Source organism: Chiloscyllium plagiosum, chromosome 26, assembly GCF_004010195.1.
Source record: "Chiloscyllium plagiosum isolate BGI_BamShark_2017 chromosome 26, ASM401019v2, whole genome shotgun sequence".
Lineage (NCBI taxonomy): Eukaryota > Metazoa > Chordata > Chondrichthyes > Orectolobiformes > Hemiscylliidae > Chiloscyllium > Chiloscyllium plagiosum.
This window is the reverse complement of record NC_057735.1, coordinates 13,449,566-13,476,310: the sequence shown is the minus strand read 5'-3', so window position 1 is coordinate 13,476,310 and position 26,745 is coordinate 13,449,566. Positions and strand designations below refer to the sequence as shown.

General features: G+C 42.2%; 1 protein-coding gene across 5 annotated transcripts in view; it reads right to left on the bottom strand.

Moving 5' to 3' along the window:
- Window positions 1-26,745, bottom strand: part of LOC122563107 (prickle-like protein 1) — a 148,161-nt gene that overhangs the window by 50,246 nt on the left and 71,170 nt on the right. The window contains exons 1-3 of one of the 5 annotated variants that reach the window (XM_043716543.1): window positions 20,078-20,434; window positions 17,245-17,290; window positions 13,530-13,684 (exon numbers count right to left, since the gene is read on the bottom strand). The exons of 2 other annotated variants lie outside the window; for them this stretch is intronic. The gene's annotated coding sequence lies outside the window, so the exon portion shown is untranslated. Of the gene's footprint in view, window positions 1-8,305; window positions 8,669-13,529; window positions 13,685-17,244; window positions 17,291-20,077; window positions 20,435-26,745 lie in introns of those variants that run through there. 2 more of the 5 variants (XM_043716540.1, XM_043716541.1) reach the window with 2 other exon arrangements.

The following is a 26,745-nucleotide window of genomic DNA, read 5'->3' as shown; positions in this document are numbered from 1 at the left end:
TCTCTCTCACACACACATACACTCTCCCTCACACACACTCTCTCTCACACACACACATATACTCTCCCTCTCACACACTACATACTCTCTCTCTCTCTCACACACACACACATTCATTATGGCTGAGTCCCAAAGTGCTTTACAGTTATTGAAGTACTCATGAAGTATAGATACTTTTGCACTGTGGGAAACAATTTGTTCACAGCAAGCTCCAACAAGTGGTAATGTGATAATAATCACATAATCTGTTTCTGTGATGCTGATTGAGGGGTAAGTATTGGGAGAACACCAGAGATCGTTCTGTCTTCTTCAAAACGATGCCATGGGATCAATCTCATCTACCAAGCAGGCAGATGGGGCCCCAGTTTAACACCTCCCCTGAAAGGTGGGACCTTCAACAGTGCAGCACTCCCTCATCAGCCCTGCACTGAAGTGTCAACCAGGAATTAGAGCGTAAGAACTAGGAGCAGGAGTAGGAAATGCATCCCCACATGCCTGCCCAGCCCTTTAATGTAATCATGGCTAATCTCATCTTGGCCTCAACTCCACTTTCTTGCCTGCTGTCCGTTAACTATCAATCCATTTCTAATTTAAAATGTCTGTCTCCTCGTTAAACTTACTCAATGTCATAGCATCCTCCATAATCTGAGGTAATGAATTCCACAGATTCATGACCCTTTAAGAGAATAATTTCTCCTCATCTCTGTTTTAAGTCTGCCCCCTCTTATTCTGAAACTATGATCTCTTATTCTCTCTTTGTCTCCTTTGACAACCCCTTTTAGCATCATATTTATCTCAATTAGATCTCCTCTCATTCTCCCAGAGTGTATAGGCCGAATCTGCTTAACCTCTTTTCATAAGACATCTCTGGAATCAATCTCATGAACCTCCTCTGAATTGCCTTCAATGCAATTATATCCCTCCTCAAGTAAGGGGTCCAAACTTACGATGCTCAAAACCTGAAAAGGGACAGCAAGGCAAGATCTTGTGACACAGGGGCAAGGGTATTGCCAACTGCACCACAGCTGACAGGATTTGTAGCTCATTAAAAAAAAATCATTTTCGATTGTGTCAGCGTGAAAGTGACAACTGGAAATCCTGTCTTTGACCTTTCTGCTCCCTGCGCTCCAGTGACCATATCGAACACTGCACTTGCACTTTACTATTGGAAAGAAACTGGTGATTTAATTAAATGGATATCTCCATTCTGGAACAAAATCTCCATTTTCTGATACGTCTTCACGCTGCCTCTGTTTTTAAGTCACAGAAAATCTTTTAGCGTCATTTTCGTTTCAGAAAGAACAGCTCAGTCATTTCTTATTGCAGCCCTTTTAAAGTTGCTAAGGAAAGAGGTAAATAATATGCACATTTACATTTCTCCATATCTCTTTTCTTTTATACATTCGTGGCCTCCCCCACCACCAGTGCCACACACACCCTGCAGTCAAGTTAAAGAACTATTATCATTATGGATCTATCAAGTACTGTGGGAAGTGGAACAAATTAGATCTTTGGCCTGATCCCAACTGCATCCAGCTATTTTCTCCTGTTTTAACATATTGTGAACACTGAAGGCAGCTGTGTGCTGATTAGAATGAAGCCCTAACTCCTTACTTGGTCACAAAGGGAACCTTTGCCATTCATTGACCTTTCACATTCCCAGCATAATCCGAAAAGTAGATCCATTTGAATATCGGTCTTCATATTCTAAGAACCTGCTGTCTGGGTGACAGATCCTGGTGTTTACCCTGATAACAGATAAGTTTTACGTTGTGCTGCAGAAGCCAGATTTGGACGTTCTGTATTTTAAGAGGCAATATGTGAATCTCTAAACCCCAACTAAGAAGAGCATCAATGCACAATGTGCTAAAGGGACTGTTATAATATTCTGATCATTTAGAAGGTCAAGTACAGAAAGGTCTGTTACTTTCAGAGAGTTATGTAAATGCAGATTTTCTGATTACAAAATGTTTACGTGACACTCCAGATAGCAGGCAAAAATGAAAGCTTTTAGAGAGTCTGTCATTCCACTGAGGTCAGTGGCTGACAGCTGTTGGGGTACTCAGTCTGCACACGCTGGTGCGCATAATCAGGGTTGTCATAGTATACCGAAAACAGAAAATAATTAACCCCATGAGTTTTAAATTACAGCAACTCTCCACAAGAATTAGAATTAGGATTAGGTTTATTGTCATGTGTACGCAAGTGTAAAAGTACAGGAGTACAGAGAGAAGTGTACAAAGTCCCCATTCCTGGTTCCACCTTGGGTTAAAAAGGTACCTAGGTACAAAATCCTGGTTACAAAATGGGAAGAGAAATAAGTTAAAAGTTTAACATTACAGTTCTTCTATATTCATGGGCCTATATTCAGTCCAGACTGGGCTGTCCCTACGAGGGCTCCTATCCCCTGCACTCCCCACGAGGGCTCTCCCTCCCCCACACAGGGCCCACACTTCCTGTGAGGGCTCACTCTCTCCCACTCTGGGCCCCACACTCCCCATGAGGACTCACTCTCTTCTGCAGTCGGCCCACATTCCTCACGAGGTCTCTGTCTCTCTCTCTTGCACTGGGCCCACACTCCCCATGATGGTTCTCTCTGTCACGCACCGGGCCCCACACTCCCCATGAGGCTCTTTATCTCCCCACTCTGGGCCCCACACTCCCGACGAGGGCTGTCTCTCCCCTGCACTGGGCTTTCCCTATAAGGGGTCTCTCTGTCCTGCACTGGGCCCACACTCCCTATGAAGGCTCACTTTCTCTTGCATTGGGCTCCACACTCTCCACAAGGACTCACTCTCCCCTACACTGGGTCCACACTGGTCTGTGTCCCTCACCGCTGTAAGGGACAAGTTTTAAGTTAAACATTCTGCTGCAAATAATTTGAAGTAAATGTAATATCCCTTGTTGCATCTATCAATTTACCTCTTAGTCTTATTTGAAACATGCTTGCTAAAGGGCTAATTTCAGAGTTTGAAGAAAGCTAAACTAACATGCACAGGCAATGCTGATGTATGGTGAATCACTACCTTTATTGGTAAGAGCTTGTTCAATATAACCGCCTCTCCCAACTCATGATAACAGATATCAGTTCTTGGAAAACTGCGCTGCACCATAATACAAGGCCAGAACAAAATGAACTGGATGTTAATGTAGTGCACAATCATTATCAATCAAAGGGTATTCTTTGCCCTTCCAGCTTCATCCCCTTCTTCCTCACCTCAACAATTTTGGATATTTATTTTAGTAGATAAATTCACATTCAAGAAATGTTCTGGTCGTGATAAGTTGAACCTTGCAAACACCAATAGCAGAAAATCTGCATGTGGTTCACTGACAGGCCTCTGGTATTTTGTATTCTTCCTATGCTAGCCAAGATGGTACTGTTGACCAGTCACTCAACCGTAGGAAGTGAGAAGGGGCTACTGGCCATGTCTGACTTTGTCTTTCTTTGATATCAATTTGCATAGGAGCTTAGCGCAGACTTGACACTGATACAAGTGTGGGCCTCACTTTCACATTCAGATTAACCTACTTTGTCTTTGTATAACCTGTTTATTGCTCAAAATATATCAGTTCAAAGTCCACTAATGATCGGTGCTCCACGAATTTTGTTACACAATAAATAACCTTGAATAAATAACATTGAACAACATTACATAGGTGGAAAAGGCTAAACAGGTCTGGCAGCATCTGTGAAGAGAAATCAGAGTTTTAGACCCGAAACGTTAACTCTGATTGCTCTTCACAGATGCTGCCAGACCTGCTGAGCTTTTCCAGCAACTTCTTTTTTTTGTTTCTGATTTACAGCATCCGCAGTTCTTTCGGTTTTCTATTACATTATGATGGTTCCCTGGTGGCATTTCTTTGTGTACATTGTAGCAGAGATTCTTCACTGGCAGGGTCAAAGTCCTGGAACTGTCTCCCTAACAGCACAGTGGGTCTATTCATCCAGCGTGGACTGTAGTGGTTCAAAGAGGCACCTCACAGCCAACTTCTCAAGGGCAGTTAGAGTTGGGTAATCAATGCTGGCCCTTCCCAGGAAAGTATCAGAAGCAGACCAGCGTTAGAGAAAAGGGCAATTGCTTTAAAATTTCAGCTCTATCTTTCCTCACTGTTTGCTAAGGATAGTGAGAGATGGCAGGCTGTTTGACCAGGGGGTTGTGAAAGGAATGGTCATCCTGAACCCGATTCCTTTCCCCTCTGGGATTGAGATCAATTATTGCACCTGACATCAAAGACGAGCTAACTCAACGGTAACCGAAAAATCAAACCTGAATAGCTTCCAGGTTAATGGGAATCATTGCTGGACCACATCACAGATGTGTTTGCACAGTCATCATTCAAAGGGTTCTGTATGTTGCCCATTTTGAATGGTCCTTAACTTGTATTTGAAACATGCATGGAATGTACCTTGACGTTAGAGTAACACCACCATAGACTTGCTTAACACCTGCGTTGTCCTTGGTGTTCTCCCTTCCTTGCCTGAAATGGAACATGAGAATTGGGAGCATGGGTCGACCATTCTGCCCTGATTCCTTTCAACGAGATCATGGCTGATATTCAACTTCAACACCGTACTCTAGCACTATCCCCTTATCCCTTGACGTCTTTGATATGTAACAACCGATTGATCTCTGTCTTGAACGTAGCTACTAACGGCCTCCACAGACCTCTGGCGTAGAGAATTCCAAAGATTCACTATCGTCTTAGTGAAGAAATTCCTCGTCAGTCTCAGCCCTACCCCTATTCTGAGACTGCATCCTTTGTTCCAGACCCCTGGCCAGGGATACATGATGATGAAGGTTTCAGACACCAAATTCCTTTCCAGACAGTGCATTCCATACCCTACCTACTCACTGAGCAAAAAGTGTTTCCTTAATTCACTCTTGATTCTTTTGCAGATCATTTTAGATCACTGTTGTCAGAGAGAAATAAAATCCTCTTTATCTCTTTATGCATACTCTGAGATTATGTCTCCTGATCCTAGACTGTTCGACATGGTGGAATAACCTTTGCACATATACTCTGTCAAGCCCTCAAAGAATCTTGCATGTTTCAATACAGTTTCCTCTCATTCTTCTAAAGTCCAATGGATACAGGCCCAACCTACTGCATATTTCCTCATAAGATAGTCCCTCCATATCTTGAATTAGCCGAGTGACCTTCTTTGGACTGCCTCCAATGCTAATACATCTTTCTGTAGTTAAGGAGTTCAAAACTATTCAATGTATTCTAGCTGTGGTCTGACCAGTGCCTTTTAGCAAGACCTCCCTAATTTTGTGCTTCATTCCCTTTGAAATAAAGGCCAACATTCCATTTGCCTTCCCTATTTTCTCCTGATCCTACTAGCTAGCTTTTTGTGATTTATCCCTCTGAGCTGCTGTTTTTCTCCATTTATACAATATTCAGCTTCTGCATTCTTCCTGTGAAAGTGCATAAACTCACATTTTCACAGATACAAGATCAGATCTCAAAAGGAATCCAATAAAGTGAAAGAAAAGACTTGTATTTATATAGTGCCTTTTATGATCAAAGTAATAATTTATAACAAATCACTTTTGAAGTGTAGTTGCTGTTATAATGTAGGAAACATGGTAGGCAATTTGCATGTTCCAAGACCCCTCAAACACCAATGTGATAGCAATCAGAGATTTTGCGACTTGGATGGAAAGATGAATATGGGCCAAGACACTGAGGAAAATCCACCTGTTTTTCTTTGAAATAGAGTCTATGGGATCTTTCTATCCATCAAAGAGAGCAGGCAAGGCCTCAGTTTAATATCTCATCCACAAGTTGGTATCTCTGATTGTGCGGCACTCCCTCAGTACTGCACAGGAATGCAAGTACGTGCTCGAAAGAAAATTTGCATCTTACTGTAGCATTTTTTAGCTACTTTATCCTCGTCTAGAAAATGTTGGCACCATTTCCTAAAGAAGCAGACGACGATAAAGGTAGATTTACTGGAGTGCTGCCCGACTCTTCTCTCATTAGAGGCAGAGAGGGGACTGGTAGTTACATAACCTGATGGTCACCACCCCCCAGCTGAGTGGAAGAGATTGAGAAAGAGAGTCTTTTGTGGGAACCTCAGCCAATTCAGTAATTGAACTCGCACTGTTGGAATTACTCCAGATCGTAAAGCAGCCATTCAGCCAACTGAGCTAACCTCTTACTGGGAGCCTCAAACACTGAGAAGGAATCAGAAATTTGGCAGTGTGTACACTTCCTAAGTTCCTACAATGCAGAGTGGGAATGGAGCAAGTTTGCTACAAGTTTTATCCAGTATCCCTGTCCTCAAAAGTAAACCGTTAAGGCATAAGTGGGGTAATGAGATTCTTTAAATGTCCTCTGCACTCAGTTGTAACAGTTGTGCATTTGACTCACTGCTGGATCTGATTGCATGATTGAGGCAACATGTTAAAGCAATGGACTGAGTGGCTCCCATGTCTTATGGTCTTATCGACGAATAGACAAACTCTTAATTGCTAAAGGAATCAAGAATTATGGGGAAAACTAGGAAAGTGGGATTGTGATTATCAGATCAGCATGATCTCATTGATTGGCTGAATGGTCTACTATTGCTCCGACAGCTTGTCATCTTAATTAGTATCAAGGTGTGAATTTTTGATTGTGATATTGAGCATATATGCAGAAGGAAAGCTCTCCTGATGTCCTGACCAACAAACACCCGACAAACCCCAATTAACTGGCCTATCTTGTTCCTGTTTGAAAGATTATAAAATACCTTGTGATGACCTGAGAATGGGAAAGGCACTACATCCACATGAGGTTTTTTTTTGATTAGATTACTTACATTGTGGAAACAGGCCCTTTGGCCCAACAAGTCTACACCGACCCGCTGAAGCGCAACCCACCCAGACCCATTCCCCTACATTTACCCCTTCACCTAACACTACGGGCAATTTAGCAAGGCCAATTCACCTAACCCGCACATTTTTGGATTGTGGGAGGAAACCCACGCAGACATGGGGAGAATGTGCAAACTCCACACAGACAGTCGCCTGAGGTGGGAATGAACCTGGGTCTCTGGCGCTGTGAGGCAGCAGTGCTAACCACTGTGCCACAGTGCTGTCCGCGTTGTTTTGTTCAGCAGAAACGAGACTCACTATATAAAGATGCTTCAGGAGAGAGATGGGAATTTCATACACTGAGCAGGGAGTGGACACAGAGTATGGGATGGATACTGGATGAGGTGGTTTGCCATCAGGCTGAATATAGAGCAGAGTCTATACAAACAGAGGGATAACATTGAGAAGAAGAAACCTCTGAGACAAAAAGTCTGCATAAGCAACAGATGGATAGACAGTCTGTCATGGCTAATATTTTAAAGGAGGCTATTGTAGCAGACCTCATTACTTTGCCAAGTTCAAAACTGAACTCGAGCAAACACTGGGAGCACAGGAAGGTGGGCATCAGGTCGGAATTCTGAGATTTATTTTGCCAACAATGAAAATCAATGAAACTTTCATCAATTTCAAAGATAGGTTGAAGCATTTGATGTTTATTTTTGGAAGCAAGATTTTGGTGACTGGGAATTTCTAGACAGCCCACTCAAACATCACACTAAATGGTTGGCAACTTAGCTAGTTGTTCCATGAATTTAGTCAATCCGAACGTATGATCCAACAATGGCCTCTTTTAAACACCGGAAAGGAACTGTAAGCATACTGCACTAAAATAATAACTTCGCTAAAACAAGCACAGCTTTTCAACTGAAATTTAAATGGTTAACACTGTGAATATCGATTTTGGCAGCCAATGCAACCCAACCAGCTGAACAGTGACTGTGTAACTATACAGTATGAACAGTATATAAACCAGTGAACTGCTACCCAAAAACATGCTCTAACATTAGTAGGACCTCCCATGTGATGTGTCCCCATGGGGTCAAACAGTTTTAATTGTTTGCCTCTCACCCTGAGTAGATTCAGCTGAACAATGATCTTGAGCACATTTCACTTTTAAAGCATGCGAAAAGTCTCCCTTAATATAAAGGCGCAGAGTCTGAGAGTTCACATTCAGTTGTGGGGTGGGACAGTGCTTCTTTTAAAACCCATAAGCCCAGTCTAACTTCACTCTTGCAGATTCCATCCCCTTTAAAACTTCTCGATTTGAATCTCACTTTCAAAACTTGCTTGCGGGTACTCTGAACAATTATTAACTGTCTACCTAAGACGCAGCGATACTACATTCTGGACTGGAAAGGAATCCCATGCCTTCCTGATTTTACACAATGTTCAGTGCAAGTAAATACGAAACAGACTTCAAGCAACATTTGAAATTTTACCTTCTTCCCACCTCGATTTCTGGAGCTGCTGAATTCTTTGGTAGTGAAATACGTTTATCCTCTCTGTTTCGCAGGAGTGCCTTTTCGTATTCAAAGTACAGCAACTGTGGTAAAGCAATATCCACTTATCTCTCGCCTTCCACTCCAGTTCTTTGCGTGTGGAGACTGACTGCTTTGTGGTGTGTTTAGCACTGAGGAGTTAGAACCACCCACTGTACATGAAGTACAGGAACTGACTTGCTTGCCCTGAGCTAGGTTATTTTATATGCTAATAACTCTTCTCCCATTGCAATTGTTAACCAGAGAGCTCACTTTATCAACCTGCTATCAAGCCTTCATAATGTGCTTTGTCAACAGACTGCAATAAAGGCTGTTTGTGCTTGAGAGCCCTGAACTGGCACCTTCTTCTAATGTAAGCTGTGAATTAATTGCGTGGGGAAGCAGAGACCAATAGGCGAAGCTCTGTTGTACTTTCATTAGCTGTCGAGAATTCAATATGTTTTAAGCACTGTGTTTGTGCTAATCAGGGCATATTGCAAAGTACTTTTCTGTTCATGTACAGAATGCTATCATGAGTAGGCTCAAGGGATTCAACACAAAGGCTGTCAGAATGTAAAGCTTTCACTGAAACTAATCCATATTTAGGTTTGCAAAATAGTGGCACCACTGGAGAGCAGAATTTGATCTGCTTTGTACTGCTGTTGCTGTCTTTTGACTCTCTGTGTAACAGTATCTTGTCACATTCCTTGAATGAGTCATAAACTCAGTCTTAAATGCACTGGTTATGATTTGGTTCGGATTTACATTCCCAGTTTGCAGCTTTGGTCCTGGTTAAATTCACGTCCGGGTGAACAAATGGGTCTCGTGTCAGTGCTAATTTTGTCTTTGTAAAAGCAACAATAAATTAGCTGCGGAGAAAGTGAGGACTGCAGATGCTGGAGATCAGAGTTGACAGTGTGATGCTGGAAAAACACAGCAGGTCAGGCAGCATCTGAGGAGCAGGAGAATCGATGTTTCGGACATAATTGAATTGAATTGAATTTATTGTCACGTGTACGGAGGCACAGTGAAAAGCTTTGTCTTGCAAGCAATATAGACAGATCACATAGTTAAGTAGCATAGATAGTAAATAATAGGTAAACAGTGGCAAAAACAAAAACACAGATACAGGCGAACGTTAAGAGTTTGAGAATCCATTCAGTATTCTAATAACAGTAGAGTAGAAACTGTTGTGAAACCGGCTGGTGCGTGTGTTCAGGCTTCTGTACCTTTTCCCCAATGGTAGAGATTGTAGAAAAACATTGCCAGGGTGGGATGGATCTTTAAGATTGCTGGCGGCCTTTCCTTGACAGCGGACCTGGTAGATGGATTCTCTCGATGGGAGACTGGCCTTTGTGATTGTCCGGACCGAGTTCACCACTCTCTGTAACTATCTCCGATCTTGAATGGTACAGTTGCCGTACCAGGTAGTAATACATCCAGAAAGAATGCTCTCAATGGTGCACCTATAAAAGTTGGCAAGGGTATTTGCCATCATGCCAAATTTCATCAGCTGCCTGAGGAAGAAGAGACATTGTTGGGTCTTTGTAACCAGTGCGTCCACATGAAAAGTCCAAAAGAGCTTGTTGTGGATGACCATTCCCAGGAGAAGCTCTTCATCTTAATTCCTGATGAAGGGCTTATGCCCGAAACGTTGATTCTCCTGCTCCTCGGATACTCCTGTTGTGCTTTTCCAGCACCACAATCTCAACAATAAATTAGCTGCACTAAATTCTGACCATCAATTTAGCCCTTGGGGTTAAAGTGAACCTGTTTCAGGGGTTTACCTTTTGCCAGGATTGGTACGGAGGCAAGGTAGAAGCTATTAGTGTTGTTAAATGAAGTTGGAACTTTCATCAAAAGAATCAAACTCCTTGCCATTAACAATGCCCAGGCCATGCCCCATTAATTGGCCAACATGACGTTCTGTAAGACCCATCCATTCCTAGACCGATTGGAAAACAATAAGACTTTTCATCAGTCAATTGGATGTCTCATGACTGTTAGTCAAATGGCTTTTCTCTCCTGGTTTGCTCTCAGCAGTACCCGAGTGATCAATCTCTAATTCCTGAAGATTCCAGGACAATCTGGAAGAATTGGTAATGTTAACATGTATCCATTCTGTCTTCCTGTCTTCCCCAGTCATTAATTACTTGCACCATTCTCTCTGTTGGGACATCCTGTTGCCAGAAACATCTTTCGTGCACGGTTAATTTGTGAAGACTGATTAGAGATCAGTAATGGAACTGCCCTTGAGAGAACCTCTAATGTAAACAAATTTACAGGGACCAGACGCTGACTGTAATTCTGGCACTGGCATTTAATACAAAATAAGACATTTAGCATCTTCCATGATAGTTTAATGATTGTCTGGCACTGGACCAAATAGACCAAGAGTGTCCTGGCATTTCATTGTTGTGTTCCTACATGGATACACCTGTGCTCGAACATACAGGGAGCAGGATTACGCTATACAGCCCCTTGCACTTACTCCACCATATAATAAGATCATGACTGATCTGATTATTACCTCAAAATCACTTTCCCACTATCCCGATTACCTTTCACCCCTTGGTAATAGTCATAGAGTCATGGAGGTTTCCAGCATGGAAACAGGCCCTTCGGCCCAACTGATCCATACTGTCCAGTTCACAATTAATCTAGTCCCATTTGCCTGCATTTGATACATATCCCTCCATATCTATCCCATCCATGGACCTGTCCAAATGTTTCTTAATTGACAAATGGCTTCCACCACTACCTTTGGCAGCCCATTCCAGACACTCACCACCTTCTGTGTTTAAAACATTGCCCCTCTGGACCCTTTTGTATCTTATAACTACCTTTGTTTTATAAATATACAAAAACTCTACTTCCACCATTCCAATGAGTTATAAAGAAAGGCTGGGACTTTTTTCTAGATTAGAGTGGTGCTGGAAAAGCACAGCAGGTCAGGCACATCCGAGGAACAGGAAAATCGACGTTTCGGGCAAAAGCCCGAATAGAGGCAGGGTGCCTGCAGAGTGGAGAGATAAACTTTTTTCACTGGAACATAGGAGTTTGAGAGGTGACCTGATAGAAGTTTATAAAATAACGAGAGGTTTAGTTAGAGTTAATAGTAGTTATCTTTTCCCTAGGGTGGGGGATATGAAGAAAGGGGTCGTTTTTTGAGGTCAGAGGAGAGAGATTTAAAAAAGACATGAGTCAAATCTTTTACATAGAAGGTGGTTCAATATGGAATAAACTTCCTGAGAACGTGGTGAACGCGGGTTCAATTACAATATTTAGAAGACATTTGGACAGATACGTGAATAGGAAAGGTTTGGAGGGAAATGGGCCAGGAACAAGCAGGTGGAACTAGATTAGTTGGGATTATGTTCAGAATGGGGAGAAAGTGAGGTCTGCAGATGCTGTAGATCAGAGCTGAAAATGTGTTGCTGGAATAGCGCAGCAGGTCAGGCAGCATCCAGGGAACAGGAGAATCGAACACGAGAAGGGCATAACCCCTTCTTCAGGAATGAGGAAAGTGTGTACAGCAGGCAAAGATAAAAGGTAGGAAGGAGGGACTTGGGGGAGGGGCGTCAGAATGGAGGAGTCCAAAGACCTGCATATCCTTGGTGGAGTGGGAGGGGGAGTTGAAGTGTTGAGCCACAGGGTGGTTGGGTTGGTTGGTCCGGGTGTCCTAGAGGTGTTCTCTGAAACGCTCCGCAAAAACTGGTTGGGCTAAAGGGCCTTTTCCATGCTGTGTGACTCTATGATTCTATGACTCATGATCCTCTGTGAGAAAACAAACTTACCTCATCTCTGTTTGAACTGGGTGACACTTTATTTTTAAACAGTCCCTGACACAACTTGCATTTGTTGATTGTTGAGGCAAAGTGCAGTAGCAGATTTGAAATTGATTTTCACCACAGTCTAACTTTACCCCCAATCCAGTGGCCTGATTGTTATACCCTCATGGAATACTCATTCACCTCAGTTTGTATATACCTACGTCCCAACAAACTCCAACCCCGCTATTTATTTCGCTCAGTTTTGAAAGTGAATCAACTCATTACCTGCCTTAATGACTTTAGCTAGACATTCCTTCTAATTTGGTTTGAGGCATAGTCATTTCAAATCTGTGACCTCTAGTTCTTTGACAGCCATCTAAGCTAATTGCCTTACGTCAACATATGTCTGTTTATGCTTCTCGACATTCTAGTACCCGTTCCACAACTGACCGTGACCTACGAAATTGTGCTTGCATTGTTAAAGCAGCAGATTGTTTGGGGGTTAACGTCTGAAAAATGAGTGTTACGCAGAGCAAAATTGGGGGTTAATCTGATACTCTGATTCTGTCCCCATTGTAACACTGCACCTGAATATCTTCTATTCCTTCTTCAGCTAGTTGCACCCACCAGTGCCTAAACTGTGTACAACAGTGATTTTTTTTTTAATTTCAAAAATAAACTTTATTCATAAAATTATTTGGATCTCTTTACAATTGGTCATGCCATTCTTATGCACTAAACTGTGTACAGCAGTGACCACTTCAAGACAATAATGAATCTGACAGTTGTGACCACAGATTTCCTGCAATAGTTCCCAGTACATTTGCAGGCAACACCACTTCTTACTAATCCTGAGCTTCCGATTAGTCGGAAACAATAGGTTTATTAGTTGTTTAGAGACATTATTACATTATTCAGAAAGCCAAGGAGTATGGATTTGTTATTTAACGCTGTTTGAAGAATAGTCGTACTTATTTTTGTATGGCTAAAAGCCTTAGCGATGCAAATTCCCTCACACAATTCATGTACCTGGATACAGTGAAAAGTTTTGTTTTGTGTGCAGTACAGGCAGATCATACCAAAAAAAGGTATTAGGGTAATAGAATTCAGTGAGGAATATAATGTTATGGCTGCAGAGAAACACAAAGAGTGAGATCAACATTAAATTTAAAAGTTGAGAGATCCATTCAGAAGTCTAATAAAATGTGGGCGAAGAGTATCTACTATAAGCATCATGTGATAAGTTTAGTGGACTGAGTATGGATTTATGCATCTGGGCCCCATCATACTTGATTTTTGGGTGGCAAATTAATTTGTTAAAATGTAAAATTGCCAACCACCGAGAATGGCAGCCAGAAAAACCACAAGTCAGCACGTTCTTCCTATTTCTACACTGTCTGTCCTCACATTACCTATGTTCTTCCACCCACTGCTTCGCATTATGGTTCTCTTATATCAGCTCCTTCAAAGGCATACTACAGAAGAACCTAGTTTGCACTCGGAACGTTCTTGCTTTCCTAGTCGTGGCTTAGACGAACACCCACATTCACACTGCATACTGATGTCTCTGAGGAAAGAGAGCCATGCATTATACCACATTTTTTCATAACCACAGAATATCTCAAAGTCATTTAGAACCAATGAAGTAATTTTGAAGCATGGTCAATGGTGTCATGTAGGAAATGCAACAGCCAATTTTCATACAGCAAGCTCATAAAAACAGCAACAATCAGATCATTAGAAAAACTGATTTTGACTCAGAGTTAAATATTGGTCAGGTCTCCAGGAATAACTCCTTCGTTTTTGTAATGATGCCTCACTCTTCTCCTGTTTCCTTAGTATTTACAAGGAACTAATTCGGAGTGTGATGGAAAAGTCTACACTTGCCTGCATGAGTGCAGCTCCAACAATGCTCAAGAAACCTGACACCTTCCTGCTTGACTGCCACCCCATTCATTAACTTAAACATTCACTCCCTTTATCACTGATGAACTAGTGGCAGCAGGCTGTACCATCTACAGGATAAACTACAACAATTCCCTCAAGCTCTTTGGGCAGCACCTCTGACCCGTGATCCCTACCACCTAAAAGGACAAAGGCAGAAGATGCATGGAAACATCACAACCTGAAAGTTCCCCTTCAGTAGGGCAGCATGGTGGCTCAGTGGTTAGCACTGCTGCCATGCAACACAAGGGACCCGGGTTTTATCCCTACCTTGGGTCTGTGTGGAGTTTGCACATTCTCCCCGTATCTGCGTGGGTTTTTCTGGGTGCTCTGGTTACCTCCCACAGTCCAAAGGTGTGCAGGTCAGGTGAATTGGCCATGCTAAATTGCCCATAGTGTCGGGTGCAGGGATAATGTAGGGAATTGGTCACGGGTGGGTTACTCTTCAGAGGGTTGGTGTGCACTTGTTGGGTCAAATGGCCTGTTTCCACACTGTAGGGAATCTAATCAAGCCTCAGGCAATCCTGACTTGGAACTGTGTCACTAGGTCAAATTTTTGCACTCCCTTCCCCATCAACACTGTGAGTGTCCTGAAATTGTAAGGACTGCAGTAACTCAAAAGCAACTTGCCCCACCTTCTCCAGGCAATTAGGCATGGACAATAAAAGGTGGCCTACCTATTGCCACTCACTTCCCATGAATAAAATTAAAAAAAAATAAGCCAGGCACACATTGCCTACAGAAAAAGGCACACAGTGCAGCCAGTACAGAGCTAATTGTGCAAATTTTCCCTAACAAACCTGCCAACTAGTGACTCAGATCAATTTTACTCACAGAATTTCTCAGGTAAAACTATGCTTCCCTTACTTGTATTTCTCTGGAGAAAGAATCCTGGTGTACTTGGGTGACTGCTGTGGAATTTGCAGACTCATGTACATTAAACTTGCAAATCTCATCCTTTCTCCAACTCACTGAAGCATATGACAAATGCTGGAAATCACAGCGGGTCAGACAGCATCCACAGAGAGAGAGAGAGTGAGTGATCAAGCTAACGTTTAAAGTCTGGATGATTCTTCAGCAAAGCTGGAGTGAAGTGACTTTGTTAGCTTGCTGTCTCTCCATGGATGTTGCCTGACCCGCTGAGATCTCCAGCATTTATTGTTTTCAGCACAGATTCCAGCATCTGCTGTAATTATGCTCCTTCATTGAAGGATATGACTGGTGTCAATATACAATCAGTCAAATTAATGCAAAGACCACCAGCATACAAATCACAGCTTCTGGCAAACATTAATTATTTTACTGCTTTTCATCTGAAGCAGTCCTCCTAATAACATACTGTTACTGCTTGCAGCAATCCAAGCCCCTCTGGCTAAAACTTTTACTTACCCCTTTAACAATGCTATTGCCTTTAAACTTTAGAAAGTGTCTGGATTTCTGTTCCCCCAAAGGCCTGAGCCCAACAGGGTAATAAAGGCAAACAGTGTTTTGACAAATTTATCATATTTTTAAATGATTTCTTTTTACTTTCCACTCAGCCTTTTTCACTTAATCCATACTATAAACATTCATTTTTTTTGTCTCTCTAAAAATTGTTTACTTTGTTTTACCAGGCAGCTTCCGAAGACCTCGCTTCTGGGAGGTCTGCTCCCTTACCCCACCCCTGCCTGTACTTTTCCCAGGTCCAAGACTAATTTGTTTCCACATCTGAATTTTCCTGGGTGTAGCTGCATTTTTCTTTGTCTCCTAAAAGCTGCAGCTGAAAATTAATTATGCCTTTTCATCAAGGAATACCATTTCGCCCAGATTTTCTTTTCATTTTATTCTGTTAATCGTTTCTTAAGACAAATAAAATGAGAAGCCATATCCGCCCTTTCTAGTGGCTCAGGTGGAAATGTAAGACACGGAGACATTGCTTGAAGAGAAGGAATTAACTCACTGACCTCCCACCTCCAGATTTCATCGTTTCTGCCCAAAATCACTTGAGAACTGTCTTCATCTCGCTGCTGCGTGTTGGTGGATTGTTGTATACAAAATGCCTGTCACATCATCCTACACATCAATAGTGACAACACTCCAAAATATGTTGAAGTTCTTTTGAGCTGTTTCAGAGATAAGGTGAATGCAAATTCTTTTGTCCTTTTTTAATTGTAAGGCCTGGACAGATTCAAGTTCTGACTTGATGTCTCTGGAGTTACTTTACTCATAACCAGAGTTCCATATTGCAGTCTATTTCACCGTACAATTCAATAAGCAGATTAATGACTTTTGAGGTGAACTAAATGTTTTATTTTATGGCTGGTTTTCTCTTCCATCAGACACAATTCCAAATGTTTTAGCAATTTGCCATCCTTTATGTCTACACCTTGCTAATGAGTATTACAGTATCTGGCTGTCCATCTACACATGAATGCAATTCTCATTGTGATGTCATATACACACGCCCAATCTGGGTGGCAGGTTCGCCATCAGAAGCAGAAAACAGGAGCAGTTTACTTCCTACAACCTAAGGATCCCTGTTGTCACCTGATACAGAAGTTTGCAATTCACCACAGGTTGGTGATGGATGTTGGGATGGGTGGGCGGTGTAGGGGCTTGGGAGGGGGGAGGTGGTGAAGAGTGGAGTGGTGTAGGTTAGCAATCCCGAGCTTTTCTGATTTCTACAGTTCGGCTACTCACTGAATAAAATCACTGAATTGTGTGTGTTTTATTCCCTTGGTTATAAGTTGATATGTTGTCAATATAGTGACAGATTCCAATTCAATTTAAGCAGTCAAAAGTCATCTTGATTCTTGGTGCCTTAGGCATGTGATGTGATACATTTCTGGGGATTAATGTGTGTAAATGAGCTTGCAAGAAAAAGGCTGAGTGCACTTACTGTTTCATATTACTTATAAAACACTATAACGGTGTGTGGATAAATATTACGTATCCTCTATTTATGAGTCCACAGTAATGTCAGGACTGAGCCTGTAACTGTTAGCAGAATGTTGTCAGGATAAACTGGGGGTAAAATTCACCATTGACTGCTGTGCAAAATGCATCATGGAGGATCAGTTACACATTATAGACCCTCACCTCCCCACCTGCCGCACCACCTCCCAACCCCCTTCCACCCTTCAGACTCTTCTTGCTTTGTCTGGTTTTGTATTCCCGCTGAAACTCCCTCTTGGAATGTCTTACCAGAAGTAATGGTCACAGTAGTGAAAAGTAAGTTCAATCAGGTTCACTGTAGGAAGACAAAAAGCGAGTGAGATTATTTGTTGAAGATCTGCAGAGGATCTCTGTTTGTGATGATAGTATTTGGTACTCTTGCCTTTTTAGTCAGTGCATTGAGTATAGATGTTGGGAAGTCATATTGTGGCTGTACAGGACATTGGTTAGGTTATTTTGAAATACTGTGTGCAATTCTGGTCTCCTTGCTATAGGAAGGATGTTGTGAAACTTGAAGGGGTTCAGAAAGGACTTTCAAGGATGTAGCCAGAGTTGAATGGTTTAAGCTATAGAAATAGGCTGAATAGGCTGGGACTATTTTCCCTGGGGCGTAGAGGTTGAAGGGTGACTTTAAATAGGCTTAAAAGATTATTACGGACATGGATAGGGTAAATAGACAATGTATTTTCCTGGGATGGGGGAGTCCAAAACTAGAGGACATAGGTTTAAGATTAGAGGGGAAAGATTTGATAGGGGCAGAGGATGGTGCGTGTATGGAATGAGCTGCCAGAGGAAGTTGTAGAGGCTGGTACAATTGCAGCATTTAAAAGGCATCTGGATGGGTATATGTATAGGAAGGATTTAGAGAAATATGGGCCAAATACTGGCAAATGGGACTAGATTAAATTAGGATATCTAGTCGGCGTGGACAAGTTGGACTAAAGAGTCCGTTTCCGTTCTGTACATCTTTACAACTCTAGCAACAAAAAAACTATTGTCCCATTACATGACGTTTTCAGAATGTGTTATTGAATTTATCTCTTGAAAGTGGTGATCTATACTGGTTCCTTTGACAGTTCTCTATCACCTTACAATAACCATTCTTTCGGCTCGTTCAGGCAACATTTATTGGCAGTTTATCTGGCTTCTCAAAGTCCACATGGCTACTTTACCTAAAGGTATCACTGGATATTCCAGTCGGAATACGCGTAACCTCATTTTAATCCTGAGAATGAGTAGTTAGTACAAAAAAATTATTTTCTTCCCCCTATCAGTTTATCTTCTGAACCCTGCTCCAGTATCATGACCTTGTAATGGTTTATTTGTGTCAATTGATTTAAAAACCAACGATTAACTCAACACATGGGATCAAACAGGACTCTTTTCAAAGCCGCAGAACTGTTGGCAATGATAACAAATTTTGTTAATGAATGGATGACCTCAATTTATTGAGGGCATTAAGATTGTGGTCAGGCTTGTAACATTTAACACAATCTTGTGTCTCAGTCTTGTTATGAATATCTCTTTACAACTTTGTTATAATTCCTGCACAAAAAAGAAAACAATTTTCAGCTGCCAAGGCCCAGTGTTCTGGAATTCCCGCCCTAACCTCATTGCCAATCTGCCTCTCTCCTGCATCTCTGGCACTCTACCTCTCCCTCACCTTCTACCATTCTACCTTTTGTCACCTTTCTGACCATTCTCGCCCTCTCTCATCTCTCTGACCACTCTACCTCTCTCTCACCTCTTTGCCAATCTATCCCTCTCTCACCTCTCTGCCAATATATCCTTCTTTCGTCTCTGCCAATCTACCCCTCTCTCACTTCTCTGTCAATTATCCCTCTCTTACCTCTCTACCAGTCTATCCTTCTCTCACTTTTCTGCCAATCTACCCCTCTCACCTCATCTTTCCTCCTTTATGATATTCTGTCATATCTCTATGACCAAACGTGCCTAATCTAGAAACATTGGAATCGGTTGAGGCCTTTCAGTCCCTTGATCCTTCCTCAACATTTGTTGAGATCATGGCTGAATTGATTTTTATTTTGCGGACTATGTCAAATTGTATTCAATAATAATGATCACATGGAACATCTTGGAACATTTGATGATGAATCCAAATTGCTCCTTTCCTTTTCTTCAGCTGGAATCAGGAATAAATGACTTTAGGCTAAGATCCAGATGACAGAAAAGGTAATCAGTATCACTTTGACTTCAGACAGATGGTGAAGTGAAAGTCTTCGATTATCAAGGATCTCCCCAGACAATTAAAGGCAAATATTCCAATGGGAAAGAATAATTGTTTCCAGTGTGGGCTACACTGCTAGGTCCCCCCTTCCACTCCACACTGACCTACTGGCCACTGACCACATCTGAAATATAGGCACTGTAACATGTTCATTCAACTAGCGAGGGTCTACACCTTCTGCTAACATATTGGGGGGGGCAAAGGTAAGATAGGATTTTAAAAAATATCTTTCAAAAAAGGAGAGTCAATTTATTTTTGAAAGTCATTGGAATATTGACACACTAATGGTTCAAAATGAGCTGTTTGTAGGCATTTGATTTGGTTCCTTTGAGTTCCCATATAGCACCTTGTAAAATTTATATTGATGCAACAGCTTTAATGTAATAAGTGATTCCAAAGGTTCAAAGGAGTATAATACAATAAAATATGACACTAAGCAACATATAAGCAACGGCCTATTAATCCAGAAACTTTGCTAATGTTCTAGGGAGCAGAAGAATCAACGTTTCGGCCAAAAGCCCTTCATCTGGATTCGATTCCTGATGAAGGGTTTTTGCCCGAAACGTCCATTTTCCTGCTCCTCGGATGCTGCCTGACCTGTGTGCTTTTCCAGCACCACTCTGATCTGAAGTCTGGTTTCCAGCATCTGCAGTCCTCACTTTTGCCTAATGTTCTAGGTTCAAATCCCGCCATGGCAGATGGTGGAATTTCAATCCAATAAAAACGAAATCTGGAATTAAGAATTGAATGATCACCATGAAACCATTGTCAATTGTTGGAAAAACCCTTCTGATTTACTAATGACCTTTAGGGAAGAAAATCTGCCGTTCTTACCTGGTCTGGCCTCTACATGTCTCCAGACCCATAGCAATGTGGTTGACTCTCAACTGCCATCTGAAACGGCCCGAGGGAGCCAGTCAGTCCAAGGGTATTTAGGGATGGGAAGGAAATGCCGGCCAACCAGTGATGCCGTGTCCCACAAAGTGAATAAAAAAGAAAAAAAGCAGAGTTGACCAAAGGCTTGATCAAAGAGATAGATTTTAAGAAATGCCCTAAAAAGAGAAAGCATGTTAGTGGGGCAGACTGGTATAGGGAAGGTACTCCAGAGCAAGCTGCAAGGTAATGCGCAGTTTTGGATGTCCTTTTGTGAAGGAGGGCTAAGCCTAGCCACATTGAAAAGGATGGCGCTGGAAAAGCACAGCAGGTCCGGGGGTGGAGCGGATAGTTGGGAAGGAAGATGGACAGGTAGGACAGGTCAAGAAGGTGGTGCCAAGTTGGAGGTGGGGAGGTGGGGAGAGGGGAGATGAGGAAGCTGGCGAGGTTGACATTGATGCCATGTGGTTAGAGGGTCCCAAGGCGTTCTTCCTCCAGGCGTCAGGTGGCTTGGATTTGGCTGTGGAGGAGGCCCAGGAAGTACATGTCCTTGGCGGAGTGGGAAGGGGGAGTTGAAGTGTTCGGCCACTGGTCCTGCACCCTGCACATTAACTCTTTTTTCTCCACAGATGCTGCCAGACCTACTGAGTTTCTCCAGTTACTTCTGTTTTTGTTACAAGTTAACGAATAATAAAGAAAAAAGTACGTGTTTCTATGGTTCCTTTGGCATGAAAAAGAAGTCCTAAAAGGATTAATAGAAATATAAAGAACAGAAATACTTGACATACAAAATAGATCTGAATGCTAATAGCAATGTAACATTTATTCTGTTTACAACCTGATTGCTTCTGGATTATGCAGTTGCTAATTATATTGTATGATTGAAATTATGACAGTTAGACTTTTAATTCCTACCTGATTTACAACTTTGTGGATTATATGTTCCTGTGCGTGCATGAAAAGTATGAGGTAAGTGGCTATTTTAATTTGGATCAGTCCTAATCATAGGTTAAGTTTAACACATAATGCAAAGAAACCAGTTTCAAACCAGTTTTCTGTTCCAAAGGCTGAGTGATGATGGTTTGAGCAATCTGGAATTATTCCAGTTAAAGGAGTATAACAGAATGCTTGAAATGGAGGTATTTTTAGTATGATTGTTTGATCAGGCATGATTTTAGAGTCACAGATTCATACATTTGTACAGCACAGAAACAAACCCTTCAGTCCCACTCATCCATGTCAACCACATATCCTAAATTATCTCGATCCATTTGCCAGTACTTGGCCCATATCCCTCTAAGTCAGTGGTGCTGGAAGAGCTCAGCAATTCAGGCAGCATCCGAGGACAGGCAAAATCGACGTTTCGGGCAAAAGCCCTTCATCAGGGCTTTTCCTGATGAAGGGCTTTTGCCCGAAACGTCGATTTTGCCTGTCCTCGGATGCTGCCTGAATTGCTGTGCTCTTCCAGCACCACTGATCCAGAATCTGGTTTCCAGCATCTGCAGTCATTGTTTTTACCCCATATCACTCTAAACCCTTCCTATTCATATACCTATCCAGATGTCTTTTAAATGTTGTAATGTACCAGCCTCCACCATTTCTTCTGGCAGCTCATTCCATATATGCTCCACCTTCTGCGTGAAAAGGTTGCCCCTTTTAGGTCCCTTTTATATCTTTTCCCATTCACCTTAAACCTATTCCCTCTAATTTTGCACTCCCCTATCCTGGGGAAAAAGATCTTGGCTGTTCACCTTATACATGCTCCTCATAATTTTATAAACCTCTATAAATCAAACAACAAATTTGAGGCTGTTGAATCAATATTTTCAGCGTTAATTGGAATCATGATTTCTATTAAAACAAAGTCAGCCACCTCCCATACCAGTGTAGAACACACTTCTAATCAATCAGCAATTTATCCAAATTATCACTAAACCCACGTTTTCCATTAAAATCTTTTGACTTACCAAATGTGCCAACATTTGGAGTTGGTATCAGATCAAATCTACACAGGGGAAGATGGATATGTAGAAGTGTTCGCTTTCTTAAATGGCTCACTGCCCAACAACATTCTGTAAAGTTCCTATCATATATCAATCTTTTATAGCCATTAACTTCCTTAAAATAATGGGTGGCATAGTGGCTCAGTGGTTAGTGCTGCTGCCTCACAGTGTTTGATTCCACCCTCGGGCTATCAGTGTGGAGTTTGTACATTCTCCTGTGTCTGTATGGGTTTCCTTTGGGTGTTCTGATTTCCTCCCACAGTCCAAAGATGTGCAGGTTAGGTGGATTGGCCATGGGAAATACAGGGTTTCAGGGATAGGATAGAGGGAGGTGGGTCTGGGTAGGAAGCTGTTGAGAGGGTCATTGTGGTCTCAATGGGCTGAATGGCCTGCTTTCACACTGTAGGGATTCTATGAAATGGGCTGATGATTGTGATAAATAGTACATAAAGGAATTTTACAGAAAGTGATAATCAGTTCACTGCCAAGTGAATTTAACCCCTTGGTGGCTGCAGAATTAATTTGATCTCTAAACGTTAATGGCTCTGATGATTTATAGTTTCTCAGGGAGCTGTGGCAGGCTACCTTCTCACCCAGAGATGGATGCTACCACTGTGCTCAGTGTCTTTTTTTTGGTTGGATTGTGAATTCTCTCTTCTCCTGATTTTTTTTTTCTCTTCTTTTCTGGTGCCGATTGCAAGCGGCAGATTTTGTGGAGAGCAGCAGCCTTCAGTTCTTCGAGTGTGACCATTCCTCAGCTGTGACCATTGATATTGATTACAAACTCACCGATTCACTATGGGGTCAGCATCCAGAACCTCAATTTCTTGCCTTATTACAGTGGCTGCACTTAAAAAGTACTTCATTTTGAAGTACCTGGGGACATTCTGGGGTCAAGAATGGTGCTACATAAATGCAAGACTTCTTTTTACTCAATATTGTCATATAGACCATTAAACAGCAACTTGTGTTTATATAGTTTCATTAATATTGCAAAATGGTTCCCATGTAGTTCACAAGAATGTTATTGAAAGTTGACATTAAGCAATACCAGGAAACAATAGGATACATGACCTAAAGTTGGGTCAAAGAGGGGCTTTTAAAAGTGCCTTGAAGGAGGAGAGGTCAAGAGGTGAGAAAGCTTAGGTAGGGAATTAAAGATTTGAGGGAAAATGTAGGTACAGAACTTAGTGCCTAGACATGGGAGATGTGGAGTGAATAGTTGTGTGAAGAAAATCATGGAAATACAAAAGATCAGACTCAATGGAAAATAGAGACTTCAGAGTTGTATGGCTGGAGGTGGTTGTAGAGATAGAAACTAATTGGGCAATTACTTAGTCCATAAAATGGGATTGAATAATGTATGATTAGGTTGTCTTGAGATCTTTGTTTAGTTTTTACTATGGCTTTTATTGAAATACTGTAAGAGTATCGAACGCAACGTTGCACAAATTATATAATTAATAGAGTTATGTTGTCAGGACAACTTGCAGGCAGATTTACAGATAATAATTACAGACAAGCTATTCATTGCCATTCTTCTTCCCGCCTCTCCTGAAGAGACTGAAAGCAAAGGTGAAGGCCAAACTGAAAATGCAGCGGTGTAACAAAGAGCTTTTTATGCACTACAGTGACACAGAAGATCAATGTCTTACTGAGATACAGATGTATCACAAATTTTGGAAATACCCCTGAGCTGCTTACATTCTCCCTTTGTGAGTCTGCTGCATGAGTAGCCTCAATCCAATTTACATTGGTAACATGTTTATACCTAAACCAAGACAGTTGATCTGGATTCACTTATAAGCAAGATGGAAGGGTGTAATTACAATTGACAAGTTTACATGAACATCAGAAATCTATCATCTTTACCAGGTCTGGCTAATAAGTGACTCCAAATCAACTGCAATTTGGTTGACTCTTAACTGTCCTCTGAAGAGCCAAATAAGTTACTCAGTCCAAGAGCAACAAATGCTGGTATTGTCGGCCACACCCACATCCTGTGAAAAATAAAAAAAAGTATGATGTAAAATGGAGTTTACCTTTGACCCCTTGTACAATTATCCACCACCCTCATCTGCTCCCAGGAGGACCAGTTCCACCACAGAACACACCAGATGGCCTCCTTCTTCAAAGTCTGCAATTTCCCCTCCCATGTAGTTGATGATACCCTCCAGCGCATTTCATCCACTTCCTGTATCTCCGCCCTTGAACCCCACCCTTCCACTGCAATAAGAACAGAATTCCCCTGATCCTCAGCTTCCACCCCACCAACCACCATATACATCGCATCATCCTCCACCATTTCCACCGCTTACAAATGGACTCCACCACCATAGATGTATTTCCCTTGCCACCCCTCTCTGTTTTCCTTGAAGACAATTCCTTCCATAACTCTGTTGTCAGGTCTACGCTCCCCACTAACCCACCCTCTCTTCCTGGCACCTACCCCTACCACTGCAGGATTTGCAAAATGTGTGTCCACACCTACTCCCTCACCTCCATCCAAGGCCCCAAAGGAGCCTTCCACATCCATCGGAATTTTACCTGCACTTCCACATTTGTCATTTACTGTATCCACTGCTCCCGATACGGTCTCCTCTACATTGGGAGACAGGACGCCTAATCGCAGAGCGCTTCAGAGAACATTTCCAAGAGACCCGCACCAACTAACCCCACCACTCTGTGGCTGAACACTTTAACTCCCCCTCCCACTCCGCCAAAGACATGCAGATCCTGGGCCTCCTCCATCGCCACTCCCTTACCAACCAAAGCCATGAGGAAGAATGCCTCATCTTCCACCTTGGGACCCTCCAACCCCATGGCATCAATGTGAACTTCACCAGTTTCTTCATTTCCCCTCCCCCCACCTTATCCCAGTTCCAACCTTCCAACTCAGCACTACTCTCACGACCTGTCCTACCTGTCCATCTTCCTTCCCACCTATCCACTCCACCCTCCCCTCTGACCTATCACCATTGCCAACATCTACATCTACTTGGCTGTGCCAGGATAGGCCAAAGGAAGCACCTGCAAATGCACCAAGGTTTAAACTGTGTTCCTTGTACAGTGACGTTTTCATGAATGCGTACACCACAGAGTGAGGCAGAGGCTGGGGCTCCAGTTTCCGTGGGGCAATCACCTGCCTGGAGAATGAGGGATTGTGTGGGATTTGGGGAGGATATGGGGGCTGGTCTGTAGTAGGAGAGTGGTGGGGGGGATAGAGGTCTGAACTGGGAGCGAGATGAGGGTGGCATGCACTGGGAGCCAGCTCAGGTAGGGTATGATAGGAAGGCTGGAGGAGGACTGAGAAGTCACACAAGGAGCTGGGAAGAGAGAGAGAGAGAGAGAGAGGGAAGGATAAAATAAACTCTATTTGTTCTATTTTACAGGCTCCATTATTTTACAGTTAGTCAGTGCTATCTTTAAACAGGTATCTCATAGCTTGGCAATGATGCCAGTTTTCTCAGTACCATCTCGAGGTAGCGTCCATTGGATACTCTGATTTTAATCAATGCATTCGATCCGAGGTTATTTTGTTCAGATTTCCTGACATGGACCTTCTCAACATTGGTGCAGCGTCAATAGATTTGGAGCTGGAAAAACACAGCAGGTCAGACAGCATCCAAGGAGCAGGAATGTCCATGTTTCAGGCTGAAATTCAGGAAGAAAGGTTTTGGCCCAAAGCATTGACTTTTATGCTCCTTTGATGCTGTCTGACCTGCTGTGCTTTTCCAGCTCCATATCTATTGACTCTCACTTTCAGTATCTGCAGTCCTTACTGTCTCCTAATCAACATTGATGCAGTTAGTTAAATGACTCTGTTTTACCTTCAATCTGGATCTTAACCAGATGAAAAGAGACATATCATCTAAGCAGCAGAAAATGTCTTGAATCTCCCATACTGAACATCTCCTCTGTATCTTAGATTGTATTTCCCCGACCTGTTACTTGACCTGCTCCCATTCTGGTAAAGTCCAGGTGAAAGATGAACCAAACTTGATATTAAAATGATTGGATTGATTATTTTTCCTACTTTGTCCTTTTAAGGAAAGACTAATGTCGTCATTGCATCTTCAGTGGATTGATTCTGAAGTATAGTTATTGTTGGTATGTCATCAGCCCTAATGAAAGGTTCTGACCTGAAACATCGACTCCCCTTCTCCTCTGACACTACTTGACCTATTGTGCTCTTTCCAGCTCAACTCTTTCCAACAAACCCAGCAAGATTCCAGAGAAAGCAAATGGTAGAATCTGTAATACCTTGGGGCCAGATGGTCCTTTTGAAAAGGCTACTCCTTTTCCCTCCTTGATTTCTATAAGCTTCTAAATATTTTCGTTACAAATATTTATTCATTTTCCTTTCAAAAGTTGCTATTAGAACATAGAACATAGAACAGATGGTCCTTTTGAAAAGGCTACTCCTTTTCCCTCCTTGATTTCTATAAGCTTCTAAATATTTTCGTTACAAATATTTATTCATTTTCCTTTCAAAAGTTGCTATTAGAACATAGAACATAGAACACTACAGCACAGAACAGGCCCTTCAGCCCACGATGTTGTGCCGACCATTGATCCTCATGTATGCACCCTCAAATTTCTGTGACCATATGCATGTCCAGCAGT